At 41.8% G+C, this 15,853-nt stretch overlaps 1 protein-coding gene and 1 long non-coding RNA gene across 5 annotated transcripts in view; one reads left to right on the plus strand and one right to left on the minus strand.

The window, feature by feature from the left end:
- Positions 1-15,292, minus strand: part of LOC112494233 — a 76,851-nt gene extending 61,559 nt beyond the window's left edge. The window contains exon 1 of the long non-coding RNA XR_003059483.1: positions 13,650-15,292. This is a non-coding gene — a long non-coding RNA (uncharacterized LOC112494233). The remainder of the gene's footprint in view (positions 1-13,649) is intronic.
- The window catches only part of LOC107268468 (protein cortex), a 122,107-nt gene that overhangs the window by 92,248 nt on the left and 14,006 nt on the right, over positions 1-15,853 (plus strand). The window lies entirely within an intron of this gene.

Consider the following 15,853-nt stretch of genomic DNA (forward strand, 5'->3'; position numbering starts at 1 on the left):
ATTGACTTTAAATCAATTCCCTATGAATCATACGTGTTCATGTAATTGAATTGACATTGGCATTTCTTTTTTTTATTAAATTTAATTACATTTATGGGTGTCCAACTTACTGCAACGATCTTCCCTGTCTTTTTGTAAGATTCATGTAGAAAGAAATATGCTTTAAGAGCACCGGAGCAATTCAATACATTTTCCCGGTCCCTATTCGAAACGGGGCAGCTCCTTACAAATTATTGCCTGCGGTTTATATTTTTTTCAGTGTATTCAATTTCCAGAACAGACGTGTGATAAAAACTTTATTTTATAGTAGTGCTCACGAAGAAATTCTCTTTCACGAGGACAATGCTGGCTGCTCACCAGATTCGATTTTTACTACATGTAAACGGAAACAGGAGCGGCACTGAACTCACAAAATTATTGTCTTTCATGTCGAAATTTCAACCTAATTCCATTGTAATTTAATGAATACACTTCGTTCAATATTAATATCAAAATATTCCCATGAATTCAGTCGGGCATAAATTAATCGATTTCAAGTTTTAACGTACATTGAATATTGGTCACGTTTTACTCTTAACAAATTTGAAAGTTGCGTTTTTATTTTCTAGAAGCAATCGTAAGCAATGCACGTGTGAATCGATTTTCAACTCTTCGTAGTTTTAATTTTTATTAAAGCAATACGTGCACCTGCATCATATATGTATCCAGTGACCATATGCAAGTTGTATTCTCATGTGATATAAGCGAGTTGAACACAAGCCTCGAGAAATACTCGTCCGTGCCGTCCTTATGCTATTGTAGAACCGTGTGGCCAAGAAGTGACGGACGGGGCCTTATCTTCGATCCAGCAGCTTGTCTTGCAGGTAGTAATTAATTATCTGACTAATTTTGACTATCGTACACCCGGATCTTGGCTTACTCGCCCCATTCTCATCCTCATCAATTACTCGTCCACGAACTTAAGACCCACTTAGGTCTTTTATGTCACGTTAATTTTTCTCCCCATTGCCTAAACGAACCATGCACTGGCTATGCATACTTTTATAACGTATATAAATTCATTGTTTCAATTTCCAAAATTCTTCATTTTTGACAGAGTATCGAGAATCTCATTACCCTCGTAATTCGTGTTGTTTTACATTCGACATGTTTTATTTAGTATTTTATTGAATATATGTTATATCATTTATTACGTGATAACGAGCCACTTGTTGATCTCAGATTTGTATGTATATGTAGACAGTTAACAGATTGGTGTTTCGCTACATAATGAATGTTATTGTTAACCACTCAGCTTAGAATCACATTTCACCAACGTTCAAACTTGTACGGCTTACAATGGTTTTACCTGTTGGGGAACGTACACGACCTGTTTAATTTTCCTATAAAAGTTATAAAATAATTAGACAGTTTCGGCCCCCGATCACAGATTAAATTCCAGGTTAAGTGGCAATGTGCTATGTGCCCATATTTATATGTATGGAAGTATAATATTTTTCTTAATTTGAAATATGCGATAGAATGCAATTCCAATATAACAATCTTCACTGGGCTTCAAATATAGGAGAAATATAGTAAAAATATTAGAGACACGTCAGCTGTGTAGATACGCGCACAGATATCTCAAGTAAAAAAAATGACGTAACTCTATGGACTCTTCAGTTCTTGTTTTACTACGATGTCATTCGCGAAGGACTGATGCTCTGCATAGTATCTAGCACGAATCCGCAACTGGTTTCGATCTCGTTCGTGCAACCGCGAAGCAGAGGCACAAGAAGAAAACTCAACGTTCCTAGTTACCTATTTCTATTCACGCCTCGCTTCTGATTGGTAATACCTGAAAACTAAGCACTCCTACTGCATAAAACTTAAGTCACTTTTATTATCCGCGTTTCTTTCAAGTATATTGCCATATGAGTATAACTATACTCGTTTAATCCACTAATCATGCGATTGCCTATAAACTGATATTTTATGCATATACATTACCTATCTATACTTGCAGCAAATGCGGTCGAACCTATTGTGGCAAACGATAATGTATGTAAGTATCATAAAAAAAAATCACACGCTAAGCGTTTAAAAAATCACCATAGAATGTGTTATAGACATATCGCGTATAGATTGTAGTTGAGCACAGCGGAAACTACTTGTCAGTAGTTTCTTATCACATTACATCCCTTCTTTATCCTTTCCAGTTTCCGTTGAGCTTATGTGGATATCTACAGTGTTATTCAGAACTAACACGCAAACTAGAATTGGCTTTATTGTAGAAATTTAATGGTAAGATAACTTTAATTGAATCTGAATAACCCTGTGTATTCTAAGCTGAATTTAAGACATGATATAATTAAGTTGTATGCAGTTTCTTCGCCGTTACTTGAATCTCGCCCCCCCCCCCTGATCGAATGAATTTCTCTCTCTCTCTCTCTCCCTCTGTTTCTCTTTGAGGAGCAAGACTAAATTGAAAAAGAAGAAAAGAAAAAAAACTTTTCTTTCATTCCTACAATTGTTAGCTTCAAAATACTTCACAATAATTATTGACTATCTGATTAAATTAAAGAATTTCATGCTTTCAGTCTTAAATATACAGCATATCTGCGCTTATATGCATTATTTATGTCTACACATAAGATCTATAATCGTAATCGCTATCGCAAATCGTAATGTACAAGCAATCAGAATATAAATATCATGAAGGAAACATATCTGTCCGAAGATACATCTAACATAAAATTTTTAACAGCCATCGCGAAAACAAGTAATGTTATTTGCGCATTGTTATTTGTCTATAGTCGGAAACATTATAATCCTTATCTAGCATCTATAGTATCTGCTATCTCATAGCAGATACATAGGTAATATAATTTACAGTGGTAGGATGCTTTGTAAAAGTACTTTGCACAAGAAACCGCGTCGCATTTTACGCAAGAACGAAATTCACAAATGCACAATGACATCGTAGGTGTAATAATACGTGGGCGAGTCTGTAATATATGACGCAGGTGTCATACGCCTTGAACTTTACATTGTTACGAGTCAACGTAATTAGAGAATTTTTCTGTCCTAATATACGAGTATTCGTATCGTTTAGGGATCCGACAGAATGTATCTGAAGCGGTAATACTTTTGTAAAAAAAGAAAAAAATAAATTTCTTCGTTGCATCTACATATGCATGCATCTACATATGTAGCACTTACGATCGGCGCTCCGAATAGAAACGAGAAAATCATTCGTTCTCCAACTCTGTTACCAGTGTGGATATTGCGAATTGATTTTGTGACTGCGAATAGTTCATAAAGAAATGCCGACGCGTTTTGTGATAGCGCATTGTATGCAAAGGAGCCTTAGAAAATGTAGCCACCGATATTCCACTTTCAACTGCTATAATTTCCCACAGCTAGGTGAAACGTAGTCGTGAAACGGTGTGGACTGTATATGAACGTTACGTAGGCGTACGGAGTGCCCTAGCTCGTGAAGTTTATTCCGTACGACGACATATCGAGACGCACCGCACACGCAGACGCACGAAAACACATGGAGATACTTTGCGAAAGCAAAGAGGCGTATCAGATGCAGTTCGAAAGATACGCCGTATATTCACTTCACGAAAACATTCCGTCTCGGATGAATTGTACGTTCGTACGTAAGTGATTGAACAATTTTTTCCAACGAGAATATACGCGAAGAAAAAATGTCACTATGCATGATTTCTGTAGGTATATATTGTAATGCTTTGGTAGAAAAATCAGTGGCAACTTTTGAACAGTTTAAATGGCGGGTCAAAGGTTAATGGTTCAATTCCTCCCGCTTAGGATACTTTTTTTTTTTTTTTTTTAAACACAATGCGAAGGATTCTCGACAGGCCGACACTGTCCGGTTACATTGAAGTTTCCGCTGCGGCATTGCTATTGCGGCGAACACGCAATGCGAATTCCAGGCAGGTGCTCGAATTACTTCGTAACCCGAAGAAAAGTACACCGCGACCGATGCATTAGCTGTTAGCAGGTTGGTGTTACGTATCTGCAGCACGTTTGTAGGAAAGAATTTGTCGTTCTCTGGTATGTTCAATGCATGTGGCTCGGTATACTTGTACGAGATATACGCACTTATGTATGTATTCGTTTCCCGCAATAGCGTATATAACGCAGCAGAGCACTTTATGAATATAATAGCACGCGTAAAGTATCGGTGCATGTTGTACTCAGGTATCTCTTTATAGGCACATGACCCGATTTGGGAAAACTTTTGTTTTTCTTCAATGCAAATAGTTCGGAACAATCATTCGATATTTCAATACCCAACGACCAATCAACAGTCATTTTTCTTTGACCTGTTGTCTAGTTGCTTTTAACCTTCTAGTCATGTTCGGGTTTATCTCGAACCAGGGTATTCTTAAAGATTATGTTGTTATGGATAAGAATCTCATACTTTGTGACTTTTAATTTTACTTTATAACTTTTTGATAAATTTTAGTAAATAAAATAACTCGGAGAAAAACATTAATGACAGTTATAGGAAGAGGTATTTTTAGACCCAAAACCGGTCAAAGTACACCCGAAACGAACATGGTTAGAAGATTAAATGAAAGGGATTAAAAAGTCAACCCAAGTCAAAAAAGTAAGCACAGCTTCAATTCTAATGGGTCTGACTTTCTTCTTTTCACACCCAATACTGGTTGTTTGATAAATATGTAACTCATCTGGAGTTTCATCTCAGTCTCTTGATGCGGATCTAGACCCATTTTTTGCGTATTTCGGGCTGAAACAAACAACTGATAAATCGTGTTCTCGTACAGCCGAGACGAAGGAAAAAGAATCGAAATTGGACTTATTTTTTGACTCGGATGGGTTGTCATTGAAACTTAAGAGGTTTATTTTTGGGAGGTACCAAAGCATTGCTGACAGAAATTACACCTGTCTATAAAAAATTGTCCGTAAGAGTTATTGAAGTTTTAGTCATTTTATGTCAATGACACGGATGTACTGAATATAGAACAGCGACAAGTAAATATACCTTTTACCTGCATGTATTGTCTATTCGCATATGAGGATCATTCGTAGATACAATCGTTATGCGACCTCGGGAGTAAAGTGATTAGACGAAGCATCCAATTCATCATCCACGAAGGCAAGGTCGCAAAGATCTTGGACTTAGATATGTTAGTTTTTTTTTTAATTCTGTGCCAATTGTAAACGTCGAAAGGAAAGGAAGTCCATCGTCGTCCAGAGGGACGACATTACTTTCCGATCGAGCGAAAGACTTTGCGTTCCATTTGCCACGGACCGGTTCGATCGGATCAATAAATTATATTTGTTCCTCCTGCCTCTTTGTTCGTTTTGTCACGTGGAATGCGACTGCCCGACTCAGCCGACGTTCCGAGCAAATCGCGACACACCTTTAATAAACACTTTTCGAACGATCCAACTTCTATGGAAATGCCTGGCTCACGCTTACCGCATAAAACTTGAATTAGATAAAATATAATTAATCACAGATTAAATAAGTCCTAAGTTTATTGCTTTTTAAAAATAATGGCGTGGGATGGCTTTCGTGCTCTATCGACCATCGCCCGTCACAGTTTTTTCCAAACAAAACACCAAGAGGTCGTCCGTCATCGAGGACTCAGGTTGGGAAACGGTTGCAAAGATGGGAGCAAACCAAATATAAATATTCGAGAAATGATGGAGCAGAAGGTGGAGGAGTGGAAGGAGATTCAGCGGAGGCGATATCGCAGGCAGGGACTGAAACCGAGTTGGTTCAGGAGCATGAGGAAGGTGCGGTGTATGAGGTAGGACTGCTTCAGGAGGAGACGGGTTTAGAAGAGAGGATGGCGTAGGCTTGCGGAAGGTGAACGCACGATTATGTGATCACTGAAGGATGCACTGGTTCTTTTTACTATACACAAAACTAGTTTACATCGAAGGAGTTGAGACTAAGACTATGGTTCGGTGTCGACAGCCGATCTGATTGGATTTATCAGAGGCAGATGCGTTACGACGCGGGTTCTGGGACTCGATGCAGAACTTTTCTTCTTCGAGTTCGTGAGATCGAATCGTGTCTCTTCGACGAGGCGGGCCGACGGGGTGCGGTGTCATAGCGTCTTCAAACGCTCGCCGAAACGAAGCAACGTAAACAGCGTCGTTCTTCAATTATTCTCAGTGAACTGAATCTTGTGACTCAATAATATTTTTACGCTGTCGGAGAAATCAGAATAGACAACCGCAGTAGAGAATATTTTCGATATTTCGATTGACTTTAGTTTATTCTGATATCGAGTTCTTAACCAATATAGAACAGTTTAAATCTATCCAGAGTTAGATAAATATTCGAAGAGGAAAGAATCATTAAGTGCTGATAAGCTAATTGTAATATATGAAGGAAATCATAATATATTGGAAAAATCGATACTGCTTGCATTTAACTTCACGTGTTTGCGATTCCACGGCAATGTATTTTTCCTGCAGATTTGCTGACGTTAGCTTGAAAAAAAATTTCAACTTGTAAAATCGATCCCACGCAACTGACTGTGAGCTGCACCCGATAGGAAGCCTTGTCGTGTTTCACCTGAACGGATGCCTTTCGCAACGAACCGTTTTACGGGTCCGCGAATTGCGATGTATACGCATGCACATACCTACGTGGTAATAGGCGAGTAATTCCATTGGGATACGTTCCGGTGTCTGGGCACTCTGAAGAAAAAGATCGAAAGAGAGTAAGAGAGAAAGATTGAGAGATGGTTAGCGACGAGAGGAGTAGAAACGCCGAGAGAGAATCGCGATGAACTAAATAGAGAAGAAAGTGGTAGGGAAAAAAAGAGAGAGACGAGGAGAAGAGCACCCCCCGGAGAGCAGCGAAGCCACCCAAGAAGCAAACTCACCGATAACTTGTAGGACATAGAGCGGCTTTGCTATTCAAGCTCGACGCAAGTAATCCCATAAATTGCTCAGAGTCAAACCAGTATCCCAGATTCCCGTGGAATTGTCCTTTACGAGGGGAAGAATCGGTAACGATCGTAACCGCTCGGAGGTTGAAGATCACGCTCGACGACGAGAGAAACGTGAAATGTCTACGCGAGCAGATTGCTCTAAGGACCGATCTAGAAACTTCGAAATTTCTTGATAAGACAATGTTTAAAAGAAAATTATATTTAGATAAAAGTTAGAAGGATTTAACTAGCGAAATGGTAATTACAGCAATTGTTGAAACAATTAGTCAGACCAAGCTGAGAAGAGATCCTGACTCTGGTGGTGGCACGCACGTTGCGCATAGCCACTTTATAAACAAGCGTAAGCGTATAGTTTGCCGGCAACGGTAGCATAGTGGGCAACACAGTCAAGAACGTAGGTAGACATACTATATACCATGAGCTTTCTGTATTATACTGATACAGTGTCGTACAAGTTTACTGAAAGATTTACGCTCATGTATGAAGTCAATTTGCGAAGTTCTGAAGTCATAATCGAGGCGGGAACGCAACGGAATTCGAGGATATCAGCCTCGATGCGAAACAAATGGCGATACGATAATGATAATATTACGTCACTTCTGAAAGGTCAGTTGGGTTACTGGGTTGAAAATAAGCAATTCCACCTGATGAATTGCCAGGCCGATTCACAAGGTATATTTGGCCCTAATATATTTATACGTTATAGATGCCTAAAGTATTGCATATCGTATGTAGGTAATTAGAGCTTTTCAAAGCGTAGCTCATCGTTTCGGATAACTTTTGATGTTATTGTCTAACTCGATGGAAATTTGTGACTCGAATGAATACGACGTATCGTACTCGGATGATGGAGTACACGGAAACAGATCCGGACAAGGATCTGGTAAGATCTGTAGAGTGTACGTACAAGAGTAACGGCCTTTCCTATAAAACTCTTTTATTCCAAGAGCGTCTTCCTTTTTCAAGGAGATTATATCGACGCGGCATTCATCTTACAACGACACATCCGCGTTACCATTGACAGCCATTCTTACTAAGATTAAACCGTGAAATCACAAGTTAGTTCTATCGGGTAGGGTCAACAAGCCTTGAATCACATTCCTCTGCCAGCTTTTTTCAAGTGCTAGATAGTAGCTCGTCATTGTCAGGAGAACCTGAGACCAATCAAAACGGTCTCGCTCCATTATGAATTTCAAAATGACTACAAAAATCTTTAAATTTCAATCTTGACAAGAAAAAGGAGTTACTATAAATATCCTCAACTGGTTATACTACGAAAACTTCATGCAGGACATCATTACCGTGTTCTCGGTATGAACATTGAAGTTAACTGGATCTTGACAAGGAGTTCCGCAATAGGAGTGTTCAGGCTGCTGCCGATAGATATGAGCCACGTGGTTTGACAAGGAGTGATGATTGAAAAGGCAGCTCGGGGTCCTTCGGACCCCAGCACAGTAGGCAAGCCGAGATTTCGATCGACGGTTGATCGGTGTTAGGGCCCTACCAACTCGTTCAATTTACAACAATTACAAAGCACAATACGACTGCTGGGCCTTACGATCACTACCGTCACTCTTCATTGTCTGAATCCTCAGTAGAAGAAAGGCCCCACTCGCAGACATTATTTCTAACCAGCTCCGCAAAGGATTTTCTTGTAATTTTCAGTTTACTTAATGCTCCAAACGAATCATATATAACTTCACTTTATCTCCATGATATTGATCCGCAAATTTCATAAAATACCAATTTAACGTAGCCTCGTTTCGTCCTGTAAACATTATCGTATTAGGAAACAAACATATATCTATTCTTAGAATTCTTAGAACAAACCATTAAAGTACTAGTCCTGTATTGAGCAAATAATAAAAATGCGATATCAATCAATATCAGCTAACATTATACGTGCATAGAAATTGAGAAAGGTAGGAAAAGTAGCAAAGTGCATTCGTATCGATTCCATGAGGTTTGAGCAGACACTTCGTGACAGGAGATAATACCTTTGGGTTCGGAGCGCGCATTGCTTCACCAGGAACGGCAGCAAGGTAAGGAGGGCCCAGCATGAGGCCCCTGCGAAACGAGCGATAGTACCACAGAGTGGGATCCCGTCTCATAATCATTATTAAGAGTCGATAGCTCATTGTGTCGCGATTAGGCAAGAGCAATTATCGATTGTTGTCGCTTAATGCGATTAATCGAACTGATTCGGGAGTAATCGTGACTGCCGACTCCTTGGCGGGTCGGCCCACGGTATTTTCCTTGGGCGTGAGCGGACGCTAACTTTGCACCGCTTTCAGAATCCTATCTAGTATCTGCCCAGACTCGGACCCACGATTCCAGGGTTACGCCGGGTGGCAAGCCTTTAGTCTGTTAAACAGACGCTCGTGGTGCAACTGCGATGCACGAATCACTTCTGGCGATTGGCAATAACACGCTATTTCCTGTATTCTAATACCGACAAAGGAAATAATAAAATAATGAAAAGATTGTTTAAATATTTTGAAAAAATGTTCATAACGCTAATAGTACTAAAATATTCTAAAGATAATTCAAATAAATAAATCGTACGAGATGAACCTTTCTAGGAATAAACAATCATAGATAGCCAATTCTCGAATAAAGAATTTATAGATGTATTGGTAATTATGAAATCTAACGTCTGATAAAAAAAAATAAAACAGACTGCACTACGCCTTTCAAGCTGCGCTGCACGATCGAAGAGTAAATATTTTGACTCTGGCCCACATGAATATATGTATGCACCGTGCAGCAGCCGATGTGGCAATGCGTAGGCGACCAGTGCGTCTATCAAGGATCGAGATAGTTGCATCTGAAGTAGCGCATGGCAGTACGTCACAACGAACGTATAGAAAACAGTGAAATGGGAATATAATCGATGCTGCGAGTAAAGATGCTGCAGCATCTTTGCAATAAATATTTTAACAGTAGACCGCAGACTAGACATGGGAGCCGATCAATTGTCATTTTAGTTATCAAGATTTCATCACGCCAAAACTTGCTAGAATTTTAAAATATTAAAATACATAACAGTAGTCGCAAGTGCGGGTCATCGCAACAGGTTCTCTCGGGTCAAGCTCATAACAAGCACAGCCGTGTGTCGTGACGGTTATGTGGGTGTCAACACCATTCCAAGAATTGTTCTATTTTAAGAAAGAACGTGAAGCGGTCCAGTGATCGCGGATCTGATCCAGTGATCTATTGCAGGATCTTGTCTACCTCCTCCCCTAGATCCGCGATCGAGTCCCTAGTTCCCCGCGCGTCTCGTGCCGCTCCGCCAGATCGATCTCAAATGTTCACGTCTTTCATGGATCGCGCGATCGGACGTCACGTCTCCCTGGAAAACCAATCAGGATGCCGAAGTCTTTACGTGCAGCCTCGAAAAGTTGCTTTCAATTAACAATTTTATCGTAAGCTAATCGCAGTTCCTAGAATAGAATCATAGCGATCGATCGCGTCACCGACTCGAACTGCAATCCGGAGACTTCGCCGTCACCGATCGTTGGATCGGAATATATTAACTGGCTACACCGATCTTTAACGTGGGCATCCATATCCCGTGGGACATTACACTTGCATGCTGCAAATGTTTCACGAAAGGAAAACTTCAAGATTTTTCGTAACAGCCAACATTGCCTTAGCGATTCGCGACGTGCATCCGGACGCCGGAGAAAGGCGACCTCCTCTCGTCGGAGGTAGAAGGTGGATAGGAGGACCGGGGACATATTGTAAAGCATGTTAAAGGGCAAATATCTTGGTAATTCAACGAGCTTTTACTTGACGCATTAATAATCCGTGCACCTACGCACTGACGTGTTTCAGAAAGTGTCCGGCGTTGGTGAGTTAGAGGGACACATGTGCGCTCTGCTAGCGTGGGACTACGAGGGGAAGGACGAAGGGCCTATACATGCATAGAGGGGAGGAAAGATAGAACCTCCTTATAAATATAGGCCCTATCGGACGTTGGACATTCCGAAGGGCAGACTGTGCGTGCATATTTATGTGTACGGTGATCGATCACCGTGACACATCGAGATCTCGTGACAAGCGATCGTGCGACGCCACGATCACAAAATCGTAAGAAACGCGCGCCTTACCAGCCCGCGCGTATGATCCGATCCGACGCTAAACCGTTTTGAAACCAAGTGGAAAATATCGCTCGGACCTTATTAACGCGGTCCTGTAAACCGTGAAGAACGAATCGGGATGGCCTTTACTTACGAGCCGCCGCAACGCCGGCGTCAAGTTCATCTCGTAGTGACTCGTAGCCTGATGTCCTCAAACTTTCCATATCCGACGTCCTGGAGAACATTCAGGAATCGATATCGATGCTCATCGATGTTACGTGATGATCATTTCCTAGTTTGAGTACTCATTTTATTCAAAACTGTCAATCTGTCAAATAATTGTATAAAATGTTTAGTCCGACAAATACTACAAATAGTTTTTTCATAGTAAATTCTATAAATGACGTGGAAATTCTTGCTACCATTTTCAGCGTAACGCATTTGATGGCCAATAAAATCTGGAAGAGCAAGCCAAGAATAAGTCGGGAGAGTCAAGTCGAGAAGGATCACGCAATTAGCACCGTTAATTGGACTGGTATCGAATGAAGTTAACTAGCTAGGTTTCCTTTATGAAGACATTAGCTACTATCTAAGTGGACGCCCCACAGTCAAAATGCGCCATTCATAACGATAATCTTTGTAACAAGTGATAGTAGGTAAGACTGGGTATAGGGAATCAAGAATATACATACAGTCTTTCCATAAAATCACAGAAATATATTTCAATGAAAGAACCGCGCACATGCATACTTGGTAAGGAACATTTTATGTAGAGCCACGTGCACCTCATTAAAGATTTCACAGTATTCGAACAGTAATAAAAGCACATCGAACTTATGGACCGACCATAAGTATAGTGATTAAGTGGAATATTCGCGAACGTCTAATAGAATAGTCAAGAAAAGCCGATCGATCGAAAAGGCATTTCGCTAACGATGAGCGTGGAATTATACATATAGCAGTACTCGTTATCGGCGATACGAAACTATGAAAAGAAAAATAAGGGATAGGGATCGAAGTTATTGCGCAGTTAAGTCGATAACCTACGGTCTAAATTGCAGGCGCATTTGAATAACAGAACTAGTAAATATAAGATAGCCACCACGAAACGGAGAAAATGGAGACAAGGAGACAAGGAGAACAGACGAAGGAACGTAAAGAGGCGAAAGAGTTGTGAAACTGGCAAAGGTGGATACTTGGGTACCTGACTGCCTGCCTTACCTGCGCCTGCCGGCACAGGTACCTAACTGGTTACCTGTACAACCTTGCTGGAAAAGCGGCGACGTCGGAGTCGAAGTTATCGTAGCAGTTAAGTCGATAACCAACGATCTAAAGTCCGAACCACCCGCGTTCCGCTGTTCCAGTGTTCCAACGTTCTAAAGGGTATCTGCCTATGGCCGGGATACAATAAAATCTCGAGAACCAGGACGACGCCGCCGGGAGGAAGAAGTTTATAAGAGGAAGAAGAAACATTAGTAAAGGAAGAAAAAGAAAAAAAAAGAACATGAAGAAGAACGGTAAGAACAGCTCAGCTGAGCGGCATGGGTTCTGAGTCGATGATCGCGTGGTGACCTTGCTTGTCGTTTCCTCTTCGTTTCCGAATAATGAATATTCGAGGTGACTGCATATAAATATTTTATATGTGAATTTGTGCCTTGAGATTCATAATATTATATATAAGTGTTCCATGCTTACTACTGGAAGAAATCCCACGCGAAAAGCAAAACGTGCGAATTCCGAATACATGAATAACTAACTTTTTTATAAATTGGATTACGTCTGACTTATTATATATGTACTTGTACGTAGACACAGGGGGCGTGATAAACGGGAAATACCTTACAGGAATGTAATGAGGCACCGACTATATGGTAGCTACATGTATTATACGAATCGTTCGATTCTAATGGTGACTTCTTGAGTCGTGACGCCTTGCAATTCGCTTCGGAGCAGCGAGACGGATAAGCGCAGTCTCGACGCAATCTAAGTCGCGGCTACGTCAAGTTTGTTCATTGTGCTTTCTAGGGCGTCTCAGAACTCTTCGTAAAAATGACTACGTGCGACTCGCGGCGATTCGAGAAACAGAGACTGAAGAGGACGGAGTAGGCTAGGTTTTATGTATAGGCAGGTAGGTATAGAGTAGGCTAGCTAGATACCTTCCAGGACCCCAAGGACGCTGTGTCATCCTTACAGGAAGGGTGAACGATCTTGAAGATTCGCTTTTTACACTCAATCAGGATTGAAATTCACTCGGTACTAAGATCGTGTTATGAACGTTGTATCGCTGAAACGGTTTTTGTCCAATCGCACACTTTGTACAAGAACTTTCCGGAAGAGGTCGAACCGATCATCGTGTAGGAATTGACTGATCATACGTTATAGTATATATTATACCAATACTCGTCAGTATACCTATACTGTACCTATTGGCAAATACCGGATCGAATCGGTAAAAAATGAATATCAATTATTATTTTTATATTTTATATTTACAATTGTTCGTATATTCTAATACTTCTTACTTATACCTGGGAAGTCAATAACTATGCGTCAACGAAACAATAATTGTTGAAATGCGTTTGTTCCAAATGATTTCGACTACCAAGGAGAAACTTACCGTGAGTTGATGATTGAGCCGCTGAACAGTTTCGCGTTCGATGGGTCTGACGGGCACGTCGCCTCTTCGCGCGTTGAAATCGCCCGGCGCGTTGCTGGCTCTTGTTGAACTCACCACTTCGCAAAGACAAGCACACTTCGTTAAGGATATCCCGTAAGTAAATCCTTCAAAGAAGGCTTCTCGCCGATCTCGATGAACGTCGTCAAGCCGATTGGCAAGTAAGTAGATAGACAGTGCACTAACCCTACTTTTACCGGTTTGTTTATGTAACGCAACACCTCCGACGTTATAACCGCATTATCATACACGCTGAACACTCAATGCTTTTAGCTACTTTATCCCGAGAATCGGAATTCTTCTCACCTGCTTTATTTTCTCTTCCGTTTGACCAAGATCAAGAGGCTATGCTACGTAACACAGCGACCACGATCAATAAGGATTCACTGGCAGTTCACACATAGTTTTAACTATAAATAATAAGATTCTGATGCCTGCTACCTTCATTCGGCACACTTCATTAAGGACTTCTTTATGCATGCGACAAATAAATTCTAAATCAATATATAGCATGTACATAGTTTTGTACGCGTTTGTAAACCATGTTCCATCGTGCACTTGACTCAATTAATGAAACTGCGCGCAACGTTCGTTAAATGCTAGAAGCCAGAAGATTCTTTGATCTCTTTAGGAAGTCGTTACTGTCGGTTCTGACTTTTTATCATCTCACTGTTGTGTATTTACTTCAAACAGATATTTCCTGCCACAGGACAATGCCCGATAAAACATTTCACTTTGAAATTCTTCCATGCGATTTGACCATTCACATTTGAACCCAAGTAGGTCTTTCGCGATCCGCTTTGTTTTTTCTTTTTACGTCCTATTGTACAATCATTCCGCAGGTGACGCAGACATCGAGTTCTCTCTGTTAACTTCTTACGATCCATCTTCTATTCCTCGATCAATGACACTTAGTTCTTGATTATCTCCACTTAGATCTGTGTTAACGATCGTTGAGACGTCCCTCTTGACGACATAAGCCGATGATCCTGTCCTTTGGTAAACACTGACAAAAGAAAGAACGTCCTAGAAGGCTTCGAGTATCCCTCATATCGATTCCAAAAACGAACTTCACGATTCTTAGTATGCTGTTGAACCTTTGAAATGGAAGTTCCTATCGAGAGAATGAAATTCGAATGATTTATCGTATCCTGCAGCATGCTCACTTCAAGACGACGATATCCTGTGCAAGGCAGAGCAAAAATGTTGATACTCTAGAAAGCCTCGTTGCTCCAATCAGCTGCTTCGTTTATTCCCTGCTGAGGTTAGGGTGGTACCACGAATTATCTTGTCGCTCATTTTCAAGACCGAGTCTTAGCCAATCGCGTTATCCGTGCCAAACGGGTTGTTCGTCGAAAGATATAGAGCGCCTCGTGGAGTTAGTTGGGTCGACTGGGTCGCCAGCGGCTCGATTCACCTTGATCTCGGGATGACCTTGCTCCTCCTGAACGACCTCCTACTCGTAGGGACAGCGGCGAACGACTGAAGGCACTGTCGGAGATCCTCGCCCGATGCTGCGGGAGCAGAACGGGCCCGGAACGGGCCCCGCCAGCCGATCCACGATCCACGATCCACGCCAACTTCAGCACCGTTCAGGACCCGTTCAGCCGCTTCACGGTTTATCCGAAGGATGCCGTGCGTGCTTGCTTGCTTGCCCCCTTCCCTACTCCTCGTGACCCCTCTTCGCCCCCTCCCTCGCTCCCCAGGAGCACCACCCCGCGATGGCCCCGCGCACCTTTGGCCCCCCACAGACCTCCCCTTGCAACTGTCTGTCCACCCTCCCGCCCCCGCGGCCTGATAGCGCGCAAACAGAGAGCTGTATCATGAGGCTGTACCCCACTGGTCCTCCCCACTGCCTACCGACTGTGTACCCTCCTGTGTGCCCCCCTGTGCCCCTGTGTCCCCCGCAGACCGCATCGCTCCCGCCACCTCTCTACCCAGGCCCCCCTGCGAAGCTCCGGAGGTACTGGCCCAACCTCTGCGTCCATCGGGAGCCAATCCCCGAGTCTAACGTACGATCTAATACCGCGCGGTGCGTCAAAGAGGGGCGTATTATTGCTTGTATTATGCGCTCGGGGGCACCTACTGTTCAGGAATATCTTTTCCCTCTCGAAACCTCCGAATCCCCTCCTTCTTGTGGACCCCCC

Source organism: Cephus cinctus, unplaced genomic scaffold, assembly GCF_000341935.2.
Source record: "Cephus cinctus unplaced genomic scaffold, Ccin1 Ccin1_scaffold0007, whole genome shotgun sequence".
NCBI lineage: Eukaryota > Metazoa > Arthropoda > Insecta > Hymenoptera > Cephidae > Cephus > Cephus cinctus.